Here is a 19202-nt window from a genome sequence, read left to right as displayed (position 1 = left end):
GAAGTGAAGGTTTATTTAATTTAGTAGACACTTAAAATGTTACCTTTGCTTGAATTAGAAATATCCTCTGAAAAATGTTACAGTTATTCTTGTTGATTCAAAACTGTTACTTTGCTGTGGTTTTAGGGTGTTTCCTGGCTTTTTGGGCAATGCAGGTCAGCATAGCATGTAGTGTGTGAACTTCATGTGTTAAATTACATAAAGATGGTGCTCCATGAACCCAGCCACAAATAAAATTCACACTAGGGTTTCCATTCCATGAACAGTCATGCCATTCTTCAATAAGGTAATCAGTTTTGAGCAATCCTGAACAATTCTTGAATTCACTTCTGTTTCTGTAATGTTAGGAGGAGTATAATTGTCTAAGTGTGGAAGGAAGATTTACAACTGAGTATGAAGTTGGACATCACTGAATTAATTGTGGAAGTTTCTTTTCCCCAAAAGTGTATTCAGACTTCACTGGCCCATGTACCAATGCTGATACACTTTTATTGTTGCCATAAGTAGCAGTATAGAAATTAGAGATTTGCTATCTGAAGTGTTGATCTGTTGATCCACCCTCCTCTCAGTATGATCTCCAGGTTTTACAAACATTACAGTGATACAGACTGTCCTTATCTCTGTAATTAATATTTTCTTAACATATCTTAATTTCTGTGCTGAATCAGTTTGAAATGGTCGTGGTCACAGTATTTTAACAGCTTTTTTTCTTTTAATTTGACACTTCTGTTTGAGGTGAAAGTTGTGCCGTCCTCCATCTCTAATTAATTGTGCCAGCAGCCATAATATTTTATTATGTGATTCATAAAGCTTTTATTTGGCATGAAATAGAAGCAAGTTAGCTTTGGGGTATGAGCTGTTCCAAGAGCAGAGCCTTGTATTTAATTCTCTTTAAAACCACCTTAGAAGATATTTAAAGATTCCTTTTAGTCTTGCTGAGGTATTTTTAAGGACCGTGGCTGTTGTTCTCTTCACAAGTCGGTAGGTGACAGCTGGAGGATCAGCCCTGCTGCTGATGTCCCTGTTCTGCTGCACACACTGAGTGTTTCCAGCCTGCTCTGTGCTTTGGGCAGTGATTCTTGATCTCTGCTCACTACTCTGTGCTGCCAGGGCCTGCCAGAAGCCTCAGGATAAGATGAAGTTTAATTCACACGCCTTAATCCACACACCAGCCTGTTATTCACCTTTTCTCTCTCCTCAGCTCCATTGATGTGTTGCAGTGACATCAGTCGAGGTCGAAATACTTACCAAGGAGAACAAACAGAAGGAGAATAGCTCGAGATAGATAGGAGATAGATCAGCTCTTCTCTTTAGCCTTTGCATGGGGTTTTGACTCAAACTTTTTGACTCAAAAAGGCCACACCTCAGCAGGGCATCAAGGGAAAGGAAATGTTCCCTTTACAGGGAGATGAGGAGCTTTGGTTGCAGTCTGCTTTCTCTCTGGTGGTAGCAGGGTCATCATTAGTCATTCATTATTGCACAACACCTTCAATATTGGGTTAAGTTATCATTCAGATCATTATGTTTTGTAATAATTTCATACGTAAGATATCTAGATCGAAAATCAGAATAAATGTAGTGTCATAATTTCCTTTGTAGCAGTGTTTATCTCATTGAGAAGCCATATTAGATAAAAGGGTGAAGGCAGTTTGGTTCTTCTGGTTAAGTAGCAAAGGAAGGATCTATTTGGTTTAAATATAACATGAAACAAGATGAAGGGGAGGGGAAAAAAACCCAGCTATATCATGATGGAACCACTTTGCATAGCTTCTTAACTCTCTGTCTTCTACCTAACACTGTGTTAATTCAATATTAAAAAAGAAAACCCTAAAGGGTTCCAAAAGTACATGGTGTTAGATCACTGTAGTTGCTGAAACAGGCAGAAGTGGAATACAAAAGCAGGATTTTAACACTCAGAAACACTGAGACCTTAGCTCTGGTTCATGGCAGGAGAACACAAACCAACCTGGGACTCTGGGTTGGGGTTTGAAGAGCTCCTCCATCCTGTCCATGCAACCAAAAGGAAAGATTAATCTTTGGCTCCTTTCATATTGACACCTAAATACAAGAAGTGATTTCATTGGAGAATAGTTACTATTCACCCTCGTGGCTATTACATGAATATTTAACAGAAGATCAAAATGCCATCACCATGTTCTTGTTTCTGATTCAAAACACACTATCAGGAGTGATTTGCTGTTAACATCAGAGAGCCTCTGGGCGACAACTGCCTCTCAGGAACCACCTTCATAAAGTGGCATTCAAATGTTGTCTGATCTGCAAATACGGAGTTCTCCAGGGCTTTCTATACAATAACCTCAGATACTAAATGCAGTTTTGTCTTCCCAGTAGAGTCTTTGGGAAATTCTGTGCTTGAAGTCAGTTTTATTCGTGTTTCATAACTTACTGATGTAGTTTTTCAAAGCAAATTCCTTAGACTTTTTATTTTTAAGCTCTGTTGGTTTACCAAGAAACAAGTTGGGAGGGAAGTCCAAACAAGTGGTCCAAAGTACTAAAAAAACTGGGTGTGGATGAAAGGAAGTGTCTTGTAGATGTACTTTGAATTGCAGTAACACTTGCGAATTTAGGAACTTTGAGCCCAGTATAATCTAATTTATGTGTATACAATCTGTTTCTGATTCTTTTGCTAGAAAATTCTTTGAAAAACCCCAAACCTACAGACTGCTCCAAGATCTTTGTCTCTCAGCAGATTCTAAAAGGTCAAAACTGTCATTCTGTTATTTATGTGATATCATTCAAAACTCTGAGCTGGATCCTCAAATCATGGAATGGTCTGGAAAGGACCCTAAAGCTCATCCCATTCCAACCCCTGCCATGGGCAGGAGCACCTTCCACCAGACCAGATTGCTCAGAGTCCCATCTGTGTATTTTTTCCTAAAGCTTGGTGCTTACTGAGAGGATTAGGACTAATAGGATAACATCACATCAGTGTCTTTGGTGCAGGGAGCACATCTCTCCTTCGTGTTCAAACTAATTATCTCTCCAACACACACACAAAGTAAAAAGAATCCCACAGGTAGAATATCTATTTCTCTTGGGGTTTTGCAGAGCCAAGAGGGTGAGTGACAAACCCATTTAACAGCTAAATGTTTAACCATATTCCAGTGAGGATGGCATTGTGGAATGGACTGTAGAAATTGAGGAAAATTGCAACGTTTGCTATCAGCGCAGAATAACTCACACTTTACTTTCTTCTGTGCACTTCCCTATCGGTAGAGCTCTGGATATAGCAAAACTATTAACTCCTGGGAGAGGAGTTTATCACACTGAACAGGAAGAAGAACATTTTACATGCATGGCAATGATTTAAGCATTTTGTAAGTAATTTACTTGCTTTTAAGCAAAACGGGTGGTAATACACATTGCAGTTCTCAGTGCCTGTGTGCTTTCAGGTTTCTGCAGAAATGTCTGAGTGCTTTTCTGGATGAGGGTCAGTGCCCTGTGCTGAGCAGAGAAAGACTTGGACACATCCTTAAGTGTAAGCACACAGTTCTGTGCTTTGCTGATTTGCCCTAAATCCATGGCTAAATATAATCCTGAGGGAAGATTGCTAGGATAATGAACAGTAAATGGTGCCTTTCCCAAGGGGATAATGGCCTTTGTGAGATCTGCTAATGCATCTCTGTTAAGATCCATGGCTTTTTGCTTCTTACAGGATGCTCACCTCTGCCTCTGACTTGGGCAGAACTTGTGCCTGTAGAGGCAGTGTATGAACACAGAGATAAAATAAAGGAGAAGGTCCTTTTAAGAAATATTGTAGATTGTTAAAAGAACAAGAAATGACTGCTCAAGTTTGTGGTCTGTAAAGAGGAGCATATCAAGTTTAAAAACAAACAAACAAAAAAATAAAATTTAGCTAATTGGGAATAAAATTCCATGATACAGAGTTTGATTTCGGATCCCAAGAAGTGGATTTTTTCCCCTTTTTCACACTAATTATGCACTTAGCAGGTTTAACAAGAAAACTGACTCTTCCTTTGTTATATCTCCAGAAGAAGAAAATTATTTCAATTGGATATTCCTGTTAGAAGAAGGTCCTCGTTCCCTGGAAGCATCTTGGCAATATTAGCTGAGAGTTTGCTGCATTCCTGTCCATGTTCAAGAGACATTTGGACTATTTCCTTTATAATAGGCTTTACTTTTTGGTCATCTCTGAAGTGGTCAGGCAGTTGAACTTTATAGACATTCTAGATCCCTTCCACCTTTGGACTTGACTGTATTTTATTCTATTCTTTCTACTTTGACGCTTCAAACTCAGCCCAGAAAGAAACAAGAAGATCAAAGATATGTAAATAGTTCTAATGAAAAGTTGGAGAACATTTGCAAAGCCTTCAGTTCAGGTTGGGAATTGGATTTGGTCAAAGGCTCTCCCTGAATGCTGTTTCCATACAATTATTTGCTTATTTCTAAAAGGAAAGTTTCTAATCTCTGTAAGAGTGAGGTTTGTGAGCTGCCTTAAATAGAAACAAACATATTAAAAGAAATTAAATAACTCATTCTAAGTAATAATTAGATTACCTGTAATTAATGTTTTAGTAAGAACACATATTTCTCACTGACCATTGGAAATAAGATTATTTTCTAATTGTACCTAGTAAAACAATTTTCCTATAATATGCTTTAGTTTTTAAAATACAACTTGATTACTTCCTCTGGAATAAACAAAAAGAGGAAAAAACAATCTTTCTTGATTTATTTTGATTTTAAAAGCCAAGCCATTTGCATTTATATTCATTTACATCTGAGTCCACCTTTAAGCAAAGTAACTTAAAACAGTCCTCCATACGTATGCTAGGATATCTTTCAAAACAGTATTTGTTTTCAAATGTGCTTAGGATTTAGTGTTGGGCTACACACATGGAAATCACAAAACAGAATATCACTAAAGCAGTTTGTGAAGGTTGACTGAAAGATCTCTGGGGTCATGTAAAGTATGATCAGCCCAAAGAATATTCTCAGCAGTGATTGAATTGATTGTAATTGAAGCCAGAATTGTGCAAGCACTGGAATGGTGGGACACTGAGAGGTGTGCAAGTCAGAATTATTTGTTGATATATACATTTTACTAATGAAATCATACAGAGCTAGAACGTCAGAGAAATATGAACTTGAGAGAAAGACAATAAATATATTTTTTCATATAGGGAAGCGTTATTTGTGTGTTGGATCTGGAAAAAAAACTTCTAACAGCAAATAAATCCTTTTTTCTAGGCAGAGTTGAAAGGACAAATGAGAGGAAGCTGGCTTGCAGCAGAGCACATTCTGAGGCAGACCCTATCACCTCTGTGTTATGCCTACAATTGCACTTGCCTTTTGCAGCTTCTTCTCTTATTTTTCAGCAATTTCTGACTCAACAGCAATTACCTTCGGTGCAGGGCAGCAAGGGGTGTTCAGGGAAAGCAGGAGCATTTCATAATCTTTGTGTATTCTATGGATTTGTGCTTTTATTTCACCTGACAGGAAGAAGCACAGAAGATAAAACAGGCAGCATTAGGCTTTGATTCGAGCTTTTTTCATTTTAAATGTCCTGAGACACTAACATTGTTCAGGCTGTGATATTCAGATTTCCAGCACTTCTATTTCAAGTGTCATTGCTTATCATTATGATAAAAAGACATTGCCACCGAGAGAAAGAGGAGATTCAGCTGTGCACATGTCAGAGGCTCCTTTGGAGTGGGTATTTTCAAACGCAAGGTCCTGTTGAATTTGGAGTGCAGGGAGGTTGATTGATGCTGTAATTGATTTAAAGCTGATTCCTGTTAGAGCTGTCATTGCAAGAGGGGAGGTGATAACACAGCTTTCATGATTAGCTCTGCATATGGTTTGCTGATAAGGAAGTTGGAGAGGAAATACGATATTTTAATAAAAAAACCTTCAGGATGGAAGGAAGAGAAGAGGGAAGGAAGGTGAAAGCTCTGACTGTGTTAACATTTCTGCTGTGTCCAAACCAGTCCTGCATCAGGGCTGAAAGTACGGATGCAATTTGAAGAGCTGCAACCCAGAACAAAGCAACCCTTATTTAAGAAAAAAATGCATATAAACCCCACAATATAGTGGTAAATTATTCTAAGACTTGGCTCTCCCTCAAAATATTGTGATAAAATCTAGAAATGTTGCTGTACAATTTACCTGCTGCAGTCAGTTTAGCCCAGCTGAAATGAAATTCTGACATACAGAATTTTATCTATATGTACATCTCTATCTATGGAACTCTGAGCAACCTGGTCTAGTGGGAAATATCCCTGGCCATGGCAGTGAGGTTGGAAGTAGAGGATCTTTAAGGTCCTTTTCAACCCAAACCATTCTATGATATGTATATATGTGTGTATGTGTATTTATATATGTGTGTGTATTTGAATGTGGTCTTTCATTGGAAAAGGCATAATTTTTTTGACTTTGCTTTCTGACTTGTAGCTCTTTAGCTCTTTTCTAGTTTTTGTAGTTCTGAAAATTGCACTTTTCTCTATTTTTTTTTTTTTTTTAATTCTCATGGTTTTGGAAATTGCTCAAGTTCACTCACACCTTGGAAACAGCTTGAAAAATATTTACCAGTCTGTTCCTGAAATGTTTCTGAGAAAAAAAAAAAGGGAAAATACAGTAAAACTAACCTGTACTTTTACAAATACTAAACTGATATATCATACTATGAACTTAGTGCAAAAATCATAATATTAAGCAATTCATGCAGTGTCAATGTTTTGATCAGTATGAGGAAGATTAACAACCCTCACAAGATTTGTGCCTTGATTCACCTATCTGTCCCAAAAGTTGGGATTTTGGTTGTGGCTCCTCTCTCTGGAGTTCAGCTGGGCATATGCAGTGCCAGCAGGGGCTGTTCTGCCTCCAGGCTTTGATTCTTTCTATGTCTACCAGCCCTTTGGAGCCCCAGATATAGAAACACATGAGGTAAGCAAATGTTATTTATAGCATTTAATGCCTGTGAGGGATTTTTATTACTTTTTTTTTTCGTGCTGATAGCTCTTGGAATCATCTTCTCCTATAAAACAAAAGAACAAGCCATGATTGAGTCTTTTTTATGCAAATGCAGGTAATGATCCATTAACCTCTGGTGTCAAAGCTATTTGCACAATCATCATTCAGCGACCTTCTGATATGGGGAAAATAAATACAATTCCAGCCTGTTCTGTTCAGCTGGAATTTTCTAACTGTGTAATAAGCTTGTAGTAGAATGATCAAATTTTAAAATATTGGTGAGGAATGGGCTTAGTGTTGACACAGAAACACACCCACTCCCAATTAAAAAAATCCCAAAACCCTGAAAACCAAAAAAACCCACAACTTTAAAAGTTAAAATGGTTCACTTTTGGTTTTGCCACTTGGATGTCAGAGTGTCAAGAACAACAGTGAATCACAATTAACTTTAACAGCAATAAGAAAAAAAAGCTGCTGCCAGCATAGTACATAGTATTAACAAACAATTAAACCAGTGTCTTTTTTTTTTAGCATTTTTCTACCCATATGCTTATCTTTAGAATCCTTGTGACTGGAAAAGGTACCTGCATGTTCTGTTTTATCCATATGGTCCCATAGTAACAGATGCCTGAAACGGCTTAGGAAAGGTGTGACTCATGCTATCTGCTGGATTTTTCCTGGCATTTTTTCCCTTGATTTGTCAAAATATTGCACAAAAGAATGTTCATTTATAGGATTACAGACCAAAACCTACATTTAGAAATGCTGTCATAAATGCCTGCATGCAGTCTGGCTGTCTTTCCTGCCAAGGACTGTTAATGCTTAAATTAGCCACCTGATGGTCTGGTGCCTTGTTGTTCACAAATGTCAACTGCTCGTGAAAGAAATAACAGTTTTTTTCCATCAATTCACAGAATAACATTCGGAGCGAGCTCATAAACCCTGCTAATTGCTGGCAAAAATTTGCATGTACTTTTCCTTTGGATTGTTTAGTGCTCCATTGTTGGGGACATGGCAGCACGTGGAGATGCCACCAAGCCTGCAAACTCTCCAAATTTTGTCTCTTGGAAGGAAAGGGTGGCTGAGACAAGGAAAAAAAAAAAACCCAAAACTTGATCTCAATCTTGTTTCCTGTTTCTGGTTATAATCACATGTAATTATTAGGCAAGGAATTTAAATTACAGCCTTTTCCTCTATACAAAACTTATTCAGAAAAAAGACATAATAATTTTCTATGTTTTTCTGCCAGTGAAGTGTACTTACTGTTTTACATGATTCGGGTTTTTTGCTATCTCTGTCTCCTCTTTGGCCTCTTCCCTCCAGCTCTGAATTCTCTAAAATACAGAACATATACAAAGTCCATGTGGGTTTTAAATATATATCTATTAAAAAAACAAAAAAAAAAGTATCTGATTTGAGAAGCAGTATTTAAGAAATTTAAGCTTTTAAAAACTTTTTTCTTGAGTTATCAAAACCACCCAAAATCAAGCTGTGACAAGTTTCCTATAATTCAAACTAATTTCTAGAATCATGTTACCAAAAGTGCCATTTAATTTCTACGTTTCAGCAATTTTCAACTAATTCTCTACTCTAGTTTCTGGAACTGTTGCTCAGAATACATTTTACTTCAGATATAGAACTACCCCCTGAAGCTCAGGCGTCCTTCATCTGATGAAAATGTGATTTTTAGAGCTGTCTACCACACTATTCTGAGAACTAATGAATCAGTTTGGGAAGCTACAAATACCTGGAATCCCCATAGCTCAGTAGAAATTTATTTGACAGTAGGCAAATGGAAATATTTTTGAAGAAATAGAGGCTTTAATGGCAAGACTGAGAAAACAGAATACCCAGATGGAATATTGTCACTGTTGATGTGTTTGTATGAAGCACAAAGACAAGGTTTGCCTCCAGAGAAGTTCTTTAAATCTCTGCCTCCTCCCAGCCTCTTCCAGGAAGGCAGGTCAGGATATTCAAAAGGAGAATGTTGTTAATATTGAATGGTTTCGTAAACCCAAATTTTGAATTATTCAGAATATGGTGAGAATATTTGTGTAAAAATGAAGCAGCTGATTGACATCACTGGTGTGGTGGAAATTGTCCTTGCCAGTGACAGGGGATTGGTGTGAGATGATCTTCAAGGTCCTTTCCAACCCAACCATTCCATGATTCAATACAGGTCGTGGCTTTCATCAAGTGCTTGAGTGGTCAGGGTCACCTTGGAGATAGGAAATGACAGTAATCCTTGGAGACTTGTCTTGTTTGCAGTGAGAATATATTTCCTAAAGCACCTTCTCACAAGGGAGGTAAAAGGAAAACTTTTTTCTTCAATTCTACCCTCTTACCATTTTTATGCTCCCAAAATTTACAGTGAGTAAGAAAGTATTTCTCTCAGGTTCTTCCTCTCAGAGCACCATCCTTAGGTTTGGTTTTGTCTTGCTCTTTTTACAAGGAGGTCACCAGAAAAGGGAGAACAACCCAAGTGTGGCTCTTCCCAAGGTGTGGGATGTACCTGGGACAGGCCATGAGTATTGCTGCAATATGAGGATATTTGTTTTTGTTAACTGGCAGTGAAGGAGCATTTAAAGTGGTTATTTTAGTTACCCAAATGGAATTTGACGAAGACAGGACGTGGATTTTAGAAAGGGGAGAGGATTGATCAGGCAAAGACTGCAATTAACTGCTCCTGCATGTTACCTGCATGTGGGGCAGTGAAGGACCTCACCTCCAGAAGGTGAGTGTAGGTGAGCCAGCATTTGAAAATGAAGATGAGGGCAAAAGGAGATCTGATATTCACAGCAGGAACTTCAAACCTTGCTTCTGGCACACAGAACTTGCTTTTAATAGCTGCTGCTCTGAAAATCTGCTAAAAACTCATTAGGCTGGTAAAAACCAGGCAGTGATGACCCCACAAGTTACTGTTTGCTTTGGACCATAATGGAATCCAGCAGTTTCCTGAGTAGACACAAAATGTTCAAATTTGGGTGTTTTGGACACAGTAGGGTAGCAATGCTTGGCAACATGAATGATCCATCTGAACAGGGTACAGAATGGCTCTACCAAAACACAGCCAGCCTGACAGTTTTGCAGCATATCTAATCTGTGTTTGAGCTTTTGTCTTAAGCCATATCGATTCCCAAGCTCGTTAAAGTTGTAACTGATGATAATTGGCAGAAAGCTCCTATGCTATTGTTGTAGTAATGGAGTAGTTTCTGTTTAGAGGCTACAAGACTTTGTATATAAATTATACATAGAATTGGAATGAGTAGGCTTGACTAAGTTTAGCTACACCAATGCTTGTAAGAAATGTATATACCTTTTTTTGGCTTGGTGTGGATTTGAGAAGAGATTCCTAAGATTTTGTGGAATAAGTAGTTTTCCTCTTGTTTTTTTCTCTCTATTCATGCTCTGGATTTATTTGTGACTAAAGATGAGTTGACTAGAAGACTTTTTTTGTTTTATTTTTTGTTGTTGAGGTTTGCTTTTATGCAACCCAGCCCTACTTTCTACACCTCTAGTTATCTACAATTTAAAAATAGTATTAGAGTGGTGTGGTCTAAACATGGTTTCACTGGTGCTTTGGTTTGAAGGAAGGATGGAAAATTTTCTTGAAAAACTTCTTTAAAAATTGGTAACTATTTTCTTTGGTTTTGTATAATTAAAAATATCCAGTCATTCTTCAGTTGGCTTGAGAAAATTGTTCTTTCTTCCCTGTGAGGGTGGTGGGACAGCAGCGCATGTTGCCCAGAGAAGCTGTGATGCCCCTGGATCCCTGGAAGTGTCCAAGGCCAGGCTAGACAGGGCTTGGAGCAACCTGGGACAGTGGAATTGTCCCTGCCATGGCAGGTGTGGAACAAGATGATCTTTAAAGTCCTTTTCAGCCCAAACCATTCCAGCATTCTGTACAGATTGTGACTTCCTCTTCTTTAGATGAGCTGCTGTGCCCCAGCAAAGTGCTCTGTGAGAAACCAGCAGTTTCATTATGCATTAAGAATTAATAGGAAAAAACCCCAAACTATTAAACATAGTGTTTCCATGGAGAATCTTTAGTTGTGATCTTTTGTTGTGCATTATTTATGGCTGTTTGCTAAGGTGGTGAATGAAATGGAAAAGCATTTAGCGTTTTAACACTGAATTGAGCACAGTCATGTAGAAGAGGATTTACATGTATTGAAATTACTCCTGTGCCACTTACTCACTTTAATGCAAACAGCTTGTTGTCATTTTTATATTGTGTGGATGAAAGGCTTTGGAAACAATACAAAATTTCCCTTTTTGATAGACCACAGGGCATTTCTTAGAAAATGAACAGTTCTCTTACTTTGGGAGACACGTCAGGGAGACTTCCACATCCCCTCATGTTTCTTTCAGATTTTCTGAGGCTGAGCTGGGAAACAAGTTTCAAAGATGCTGTGTTCTTTGTGTCAGGGCAGAACGTTATTTGATGTGGTTTAGAGTTATTATGCACTTCTGCTGCTCTTTTCAATGAATAAAAGAAATAATAAAATATTTAGGCACAGATTAGCCTAAGAATATGGTTACTTTCAGTGGTGAAGTAGAAAGATAGTGAACAGAAACTGCTCCTCTGGGTACTGTGTACTTTGGTTTTCCAGTATTACTGCTTCAAAGGCTTCGTAAAGAGAAAAAGGAAATCTGCTGAGCACTATAGAGTTGAATGTCATAAGCGAAATATTCCAGATTCTGAAAAATTTCTGATTAAAGAACTATTGCAATTATGTCACTGATAGGAACAACTTGGGACAACCAATTAAATAGTTTATATTGGTTAAAAATACTCTATAGTTTGTAGAAGACAGTTTATTTCTCAGAAATTATCCTTAGAAAAAAATTAAAAGGGATATGAATACAATTACACCAATTTTCTCTCCAGTGTTTCTGACCAGAGTATGAACTTTTACAAGACCTGAATCTTTTATTAGCTCCCAGCTGTATCCCTGCTGCCTTCACTTCAGTCAGTTTATACAAACTCCTCATTTTGTTTTGATAGTGTCCAAACTTCTCATCTTGACATCCACAACTTTTCATTTTTGCTTCATAATTTTGACTCTTTATCGAGATGAATAAACTATGTTATATCTGTACTGTAAAAACATCCATTTTTTGAGACAGTAAATGGGTGCTTATTATGCGAGCCAATATCCAGAAGTAGAAGGAAAATTGAAATGACATTTCATTTGTTTCAGAACTTCCAAAACTCTTCATGTTTTATAGGGATGTCAATTTTTATTTCAGCGTGGTCTTTAAATATACAAATTTATTTTTAAAGTGTGATTGTGTACGAATATAAATAAATAAATAAATGTAGCTATGCAAACTTAGTTTAAGAAATTTGAGGAGCAATTTCCTTTTGGATGTTCTTAATCAATACCTTCAACACCCTGTTTTTAACCAATAATTTCTACCTACATAGTCCACAGAAAGTCCAATGGCAGAAACAGATGGAGTTTCACACCACCTGACAGCAGAACTGTGGGGAAACTCTCCAGGGAGGTGTGAAATAGGGACTGAAGTCTCTTGAGCTGCAGAGGATCTGGAGCAGGATCTCCCATGGGGAATGTTTGCTCAGCAGGGTAGGCAGCAGCAGGCAAAGGGACACCTTTGTTTCTCATTTTCCTGAAATAAACAGAGCTCATCTACATGATGAGCCTGACAAGTGAAAGGCGGAATGTCTTCTTGCTCTGATGGGTCTTGACCATTAACCTGAACATCATTGGACCTCTTTTTTTTTTGCCTACTCTTTAAGAGGAGCTCTGGGTACTCAGAAGCTCAAGGATGTTGGATGTAAGCTCTTAATGTTTATATATTTAGATGCCTAAGGGTGCTTGAAAATGTATTCTAGAATTTTATACCAAAAATACCAAATTAAAGTTACTTCAGCAATGGCACTTTTGTTGTTTGTGTAGAAATGTTCTTTGTAATAACTCATCTTGGGAAGGCACAGATACCAGACAGAAGGCTAATGTTGTGCTGATATTTAAAAAGAGTAACTGCTGGTCCTGGTGATTGCTGGCCTATTAGCCTGGTATTGATCCAGAGCAAAATAATGCAGTGGTTAATGCAAGGCTTGCTTAATAAAAATGTAAGGAATGTAATGTAATTAATGCCTAACAGCATTGGCTGAGGGAAAATAGATCCAACCAAGCTACCTTGGTATTGGTTTTGATGAGATTACAAGTTGATTGATAAAACAAAGATGTTGACGTTGGTTAAAAAAATATCTGGAAAAAAATATCTGTAGCATGAGATACCTCAAGAACAGCAGCAAACCAACACAGGGCTGTGGATGAAAAATAAGGAAATGGTCTATTTTAAACCAATTCTGCTTTAAACAATTTTGGCACCACAGAGTAGCAAATTCAGAGCTTATTTAGCGTTAATTACAGAGCTGACTGAACAATCTCACTGCAGTGAACTTCCCCATTTTCCATGGAAGGATTCTCACCAGGCTGCTGGCAGTGGTGTATTTGTGAGCTCAGGAGAGCCACTGTCCACCTGAACATCCAAGAATTGTGGATCCTGGAGCTTTACGAGTGAGGCCATCACAACTTCTTTCAGCAAAATTTTCCACTCACTGGAATATGGAAAAATATGCAACTCTTGTCACTTTTCTGTCTTAATAGCAATGAAGTGGGAATTTCTAGCTTAAAGACATGTTATAAAATTCCATCCATAAACTGATAGGTGAGTAAATTTTGGCTCTGGTAGTGCTGTCTGTAAGATTGGGAAAATCTTTATCAAACTAAGGAATCACTGACTGTCAAGAAAGAGCAATATATACCTTACTGGTATAGATATTATTTGAGAAGCCTCAAGACAGAAATGACAGTAAGTGGATTTTTGGAGGGTGAGAAAGAAAGGAAGATAGACAGAACAAGCCCCATAGCCAAGTTAAGCAAGACAAATTCCCAATTTTATTTTTAGTAAGATAAAGCAGTCGTAGAGAACAGAGCAATATGCTATAAATGAAGACTGCTGACAAAGCATATGTTGTTAAAATCTGAGGAAGGATAATGAAATAGGACAGAGAAAGCTGAAATTGTGTCAGCATTCCATAATGCAAATGAATAAAAGCCATTACAGTTGATCTTTCTTGAGGAAGTGGTCTACGTATATTCATTTGTTAAATCAAAAAGGAGATTAAATGCCTCAGTAAAAAAAAAAAAAAAGAAAAATTTTAAAAATCTGAATTTTCTGTTTAAGTTTTTTATATGTATCTTGGTAAAACTACATTGAGACTACTAGGAGAGATGAAATGAAGATTTATTCTCAGTTTTGTTTTCAATTATTACTATTATCTTGACTTAAACTTTGGTGTAGAATTAATAGAAGTTATTTTTGGTAAAGGGAAAAAGCAGCAGATACAGGGACAAGAATGGAGTATAGTGCCAATGGAGAAACTGGCATTAGGATGTAGAGTTGACTTAGAATTTTCTGCTAAATTCATTTTTGTTTCAAGGGCTACATTTACTAAAATATGTCTCTGAAAGAATCCTAGACAATAGTCTAAGTCTAGATTTTCAACACACCTAATATTGCTTCCTTCTCTGCTGCTGCCTTTGTGAGAACATAAAAATGAGGAGAATTCCCTCACTGTTCATATGGTTCAATAATAAGAGGTATAAATTGGTGCTCAGGTGTGTGTGCCTCTGTGTGCAGAGCTCATCCTCAAGGTAGTCATGCTATTATTATATATATTTTTAATTACCTTATTGTTTAGTGTGCATTACTCGAGCTTCAGGGTACTCAGGATAATAAAACATGAGTAAACCCCAGACTAAAATTTCTGGTATACCTCAAGCAAATACAGTTCAATGTTCCTAAATACCCATATGCTTTACATAGTGATAGTATATTTTATTTTCACAGAACTATGTAATTTTATTAATGACCTGGTTTTGGGGTGAGGGAGAAATCTGAATATAATCTAAGGCAAGTTGTCATTTGTGCTATGCTAGAAGTTAGGAGGAATTTAGCTTTAAATCTTTCATTGGGAGCAGATTTCTGTGTTTCCAAATCTTCTGTTTTAATAGGAGATTCTTTTGAACATCAGCAACACGAAGGACCTCGTCATAAATGAGCCTCAGGCTCAATTAACTTTGTCTCCAACTGGTACTGAACAAATATTTCATTGAATGCAAAAGCATTTTTCAATTGTTGGACAGTTTTCCTTAAAGTGACATAAACAAGTCTGGTGTAATTCCCCATCAGTATGACTCCAGCAGGAATTCACACTCATCCTGCTTGGGATCCCTGCAGCCCCCTGACCCAGGCTGGCTAGCTGAACAAAAGAAAACCTTAATTAAATAATTACATAAATTCCCTTTGGAGAAGCTGAATAAAATTCACTACGTGTAGGATTTCCAGCTCTGAGCAGATGTGAAAGGAAATCTGGAAGCCCCATGAACTGGCAGAGAAATCCCAAATCTAAGCTATTGAAAAATGATGGGTTGAGAGATGATTATTTTTGAAAGAATTGCATCCCCTTTTGAGGCACTCTTGTTTTTTCTCGACCTCGCTGGTGTCTGGGAGGTTTGTTTGGATTTGATTAAATACTTTGTGCTTATGACTGGCAGCTTGGTTGGTGCCAAAGAGGGGAGATGTAGGTTTGCTGCACATTGTGCAAACTTGTCAGAAGGGAAGCAGGGAAACATCTGTTTCTCTGACATGACAAGGGGCTGGTGAACAGCAAATATTACATTGTAGTGCTTGTTGGCTTTGTACAGCCGAAATATTTTGCAGGGATCTGTCAGTTTGATGTTTGGGGTGAAGAGGGGAAGGGGAGGAAGGACTTCACAAAATACTGTGTAAGCACTGTGCTGAAATCATCAAAAATGAGTGTTTGAATGTTCTGAGTGAGCTGCAGGGAGAGATGGAGGGCTGAACCTAGGGCAGGGGCTGGGATGGGCTTTGTACTCCTCTCAAATACCATCCTAAATACCAGTGTTGATAGTAAGGAGTGCGAGTATAACTTGGAAAATAATATTTCAACCTGCCAGTGCTGGGTAGCCATTCAAGACACTTAGTTTTTCTCAATTTAGACCAACCATAGGTTTTGAAATACTAAAATGCTACAAGAAAGTATTGGCACAGCCTTGGAAGGGTTTAATCACCTGCCTGTGTTTATGGTTTCTGTCTAGCAATAACTATTAAATAATACATGGAGGAGGTTGTTGCTAACTGTGTATCCCATGGCTTATCATGATGGAAGAGTCACTTCTCCATTTCAGGATGGAGCTCTGGAGCTCAAACCCAACCAGCTGAGTCTGCATCCCATCCCACAGAAACATTCCAGAGATGCCATGCATGGGGAGCACCAGTGGTACATCCCATTTAACTGCCCAACAGCTGGGATTTTACCAGATCTGCTCTGGGAACAATGCTGAGAGTACAAAACCCCACAAGGTTCTTTAACAACAGCACATTCTCCAGGTTCTCTGTGCCTTCTTAATGCCACCACACAGGAAGCAGAATTGCTCACTGACCAATCCAATTATTTTTCTGTAGCTGGATGTGTTGCTAATGCTAATCCATTAGGATCTCCTTGTACTGCTGGCAGGTCTTTATTTATCCATGGACTGAAAGTGTTTTAAATCTCTCTGGAAAAGTATCTTTCTAGAAAGAAGTGAATAGTCCTTTGAAAAGATGAGAAAAACTGCTTTTTCCTCTTCAGTAAGGACTTTTTAATGGAAATAAGATGTTATGAAGGTATTGGCTCTTGTTTTATGCTGAATAATAATGATGATCATGATAAAAATAGATCAAATCAGACTATTTGCATATGGTTCCTCCAGCAGCAGTTCCTGTTGTTTCCTTCATTGCTGTCACTTAGAATGTATCCCAGAGTGAGCTGTGCTGGGAGCTGATCTGTCTGCAGACTGTGCTTTCCCATCAGTGGGGATAATTCTGGATATTGGGAGCTGATCTGTCTGCAGACTGTGCATTTCCACCAGTAGGGATAATTCTGGATATTGGGAGTTGATCTGTCTGCAGACTGTGCTTTTCCATCACTGGGGATAATTCTGGATACTGGGAGCTGATCTGTGTGCAGCCTGTGCTTTTCTACCGGTAGGGATAATTCTGGATACTGGGAGCTGCTCTGTGTGCAGCCTGTGCTTCTCCATCAGTGTGGATAATTCTGGATATTGGGAGCTGCTCTGTGTGCAGCCTGTGCTTCTCCATCAGTGGGGATAATTTTGGCATGCTCCAGCTTTCTGTCAGTCTGGGACCCCTCAAGAGGCAGCACTGGCACAGAGGAGGAGAACAGCCCAGCCTGGGTCACAGAGGCAGAGCAGGAGCAGAGAGTTTAAACTGCAATCTCAGTGTATTTTCTGAGTCCTGCGTGCCTTGAATGGCAGCAATTTAGCAATTTGCTGGGTAAGTTGTTGTTTTAGAGAAAAACAGTGGATAATACTGTCCAGTGACTCAGGCAGAATCTCTGCCTGTTTATTTCAGTCCTTGACCTTTGCCATGGAGTTGTCTTTCACTTTCTGCAGTACAGCAAATTTCCAACCAATTTTCACCTCTGGGCTAGCTAATAGTTCTGTGTGAGGAGGTTCACACTGCTTTAAATGCTGTCTCACTGTTTAAATAACCTTTTTTTTTTTTTTTTGGAAAGCTGTGAGAATGTAACTACCCAAAAATAAATGGAAAAATAAGGAAGGGGAAAAAATGTTGAATGTTAGGAAATATGTAATGAACTCTTATAATGAGATATTTCAAATAGATAACTCTTAGCCAATCGTAAATAAAATACTAGTGAAATCAAAGTTTAATTGGATCAGGTCTACATTGACAATAAATAAGCTTAAAGATTCAGAATCATAAAAACTTCTAAGATAGAGAATCCAAGAGCCCAACCAATTCAATAAAGTCTTTTGGAAAGTGGCCAGTAGGGAAACATAAAGCATCAAGGGCACAGGGAGACTTCTCCAACCTTGGGATACTTCACAAGTTTTGACTGGTGAGTTAAGGACAAAGGAAAAGCACTTCTTGGCTGGGATTTGTATCTTCACCATCAGAACTGGTTGGCAATGACAGACTTAGCCCTGACCTGTTTCTCAACCTGTTGACTTCCATTAAATCCTCAACACTGTTGAAAAAAACCATGATTTTAAATGGTAGTTTTACAAGATTCTTTATGTTTAAATTTATCCTCTCTTGTGTGAAAGGTTTTTTCTTTTACCATCATCACATGATTCATTATTTTCTACAATCTGGTTTCGTTTCTGTTTCTTTATTGGTCTGAAAAACTTTGCTCTAATTGTGGGTTGGGTTTTTTTTTTTTTCTTTTCATTACACTTATTTTTTTTTGCCTATTTAAAGACTTTTGTAAAGTGTATCTTTTTATTTATATATTTATTTATTTTATATTCCCATACTTCTGCCTTATGGCTTTCTTGAGGTTTGATGCCTGAGATTGCAGGGAAAATTCCAGCCATGCACTCTGAATTTACACAATGGCATGATGATGGTTTGGAGATATTCTTAATAGTTTTCTTTCTGCCTCTCTGAGAGCTGGTGAGCATGAAGCTGACACTTGCAGGGAACTGTCTGAGGTGACACCAGCTGTCTGGTGTGCGTGGCAGTGTTTAGCTAGGGTTTATTATTGCTCCAGGTTGGGTTAGTTTTGCTTTGTGCTGCCGTTGAGATGGAGCTGCCATTCCATCACCAGGCAGTCTGTGTTGTCTGTGCCTTTTCAATCCAACTTGTGTGCAAACCTTCCAACTTCCCACGTCATTTACTTCAGTGTTGAATATTACAGCTCTGATCCTTGAAATAACCTACATCTATTGTAGGGGAAAAAAGGAATTCTGCCATATCTTTTTAATCTTTCAGAGACTCTTTAATTCCCAAGATGACCTTCTCTTTTGTCTCATGATGTTATGGTTATTTTAAGATATTTAGGGAAGGGACACTAGTAAAAAAGGTTCTCATGTAGATATACCCTATATTAATTATTCTTTTCTAGAAGTTTCTTGCCTTCTTAATAGACTTACATAAACTTGAGAGACACCTAAATGCTTTTTTAATTATTTCTCTGTGTATGTTATCAATGAACTTACTTAATACATCTCTTAATTTTTTTTTTAAATTCAATTTCCACATGTTTTCTAAGCTTGGAAGTCTCATTTTGTCTCTATACCAACTTCTGTACATAGACACTAATAAAACACAAATTGCTGTAATGCTGCTCCTACTGCTAAGGGATGTGAGAATGATATGTCACA

The 19202-nt window shown here is 37.9% G+C and overlaps 1 protein-coding gene across 1 annotated transcript in view; it reads left to right on the top strand.

The window, feature by feature from the left end:
- Positions 1 to 19202, top strand: part of LRP1B (LDL receptor related protein 1B) — a 613981-nt gene that overhangs the window by 206139 nt on the left and 388640 nt on the right. The gene's annotated exons all lie outside the window — the stretch shown is intronic.

This window comes from Lichenostomus cassidix, chromosome 7 (genome assembly GCF_008360975.1).
Source record: "Lichenostomus cassidix isolate B80296 chromosome 7, HeHo_3.0, whole genome shotgun sequence".
NCBI lineage: Eukaryota > Metazoa > Chordata > Aves > Passeriformes > Meliphagidae > Lichenostomus > Lichenostomus cassidix.
This window is presented reverse-complemented; position numbering and strand designations above follow the sequence as displayed.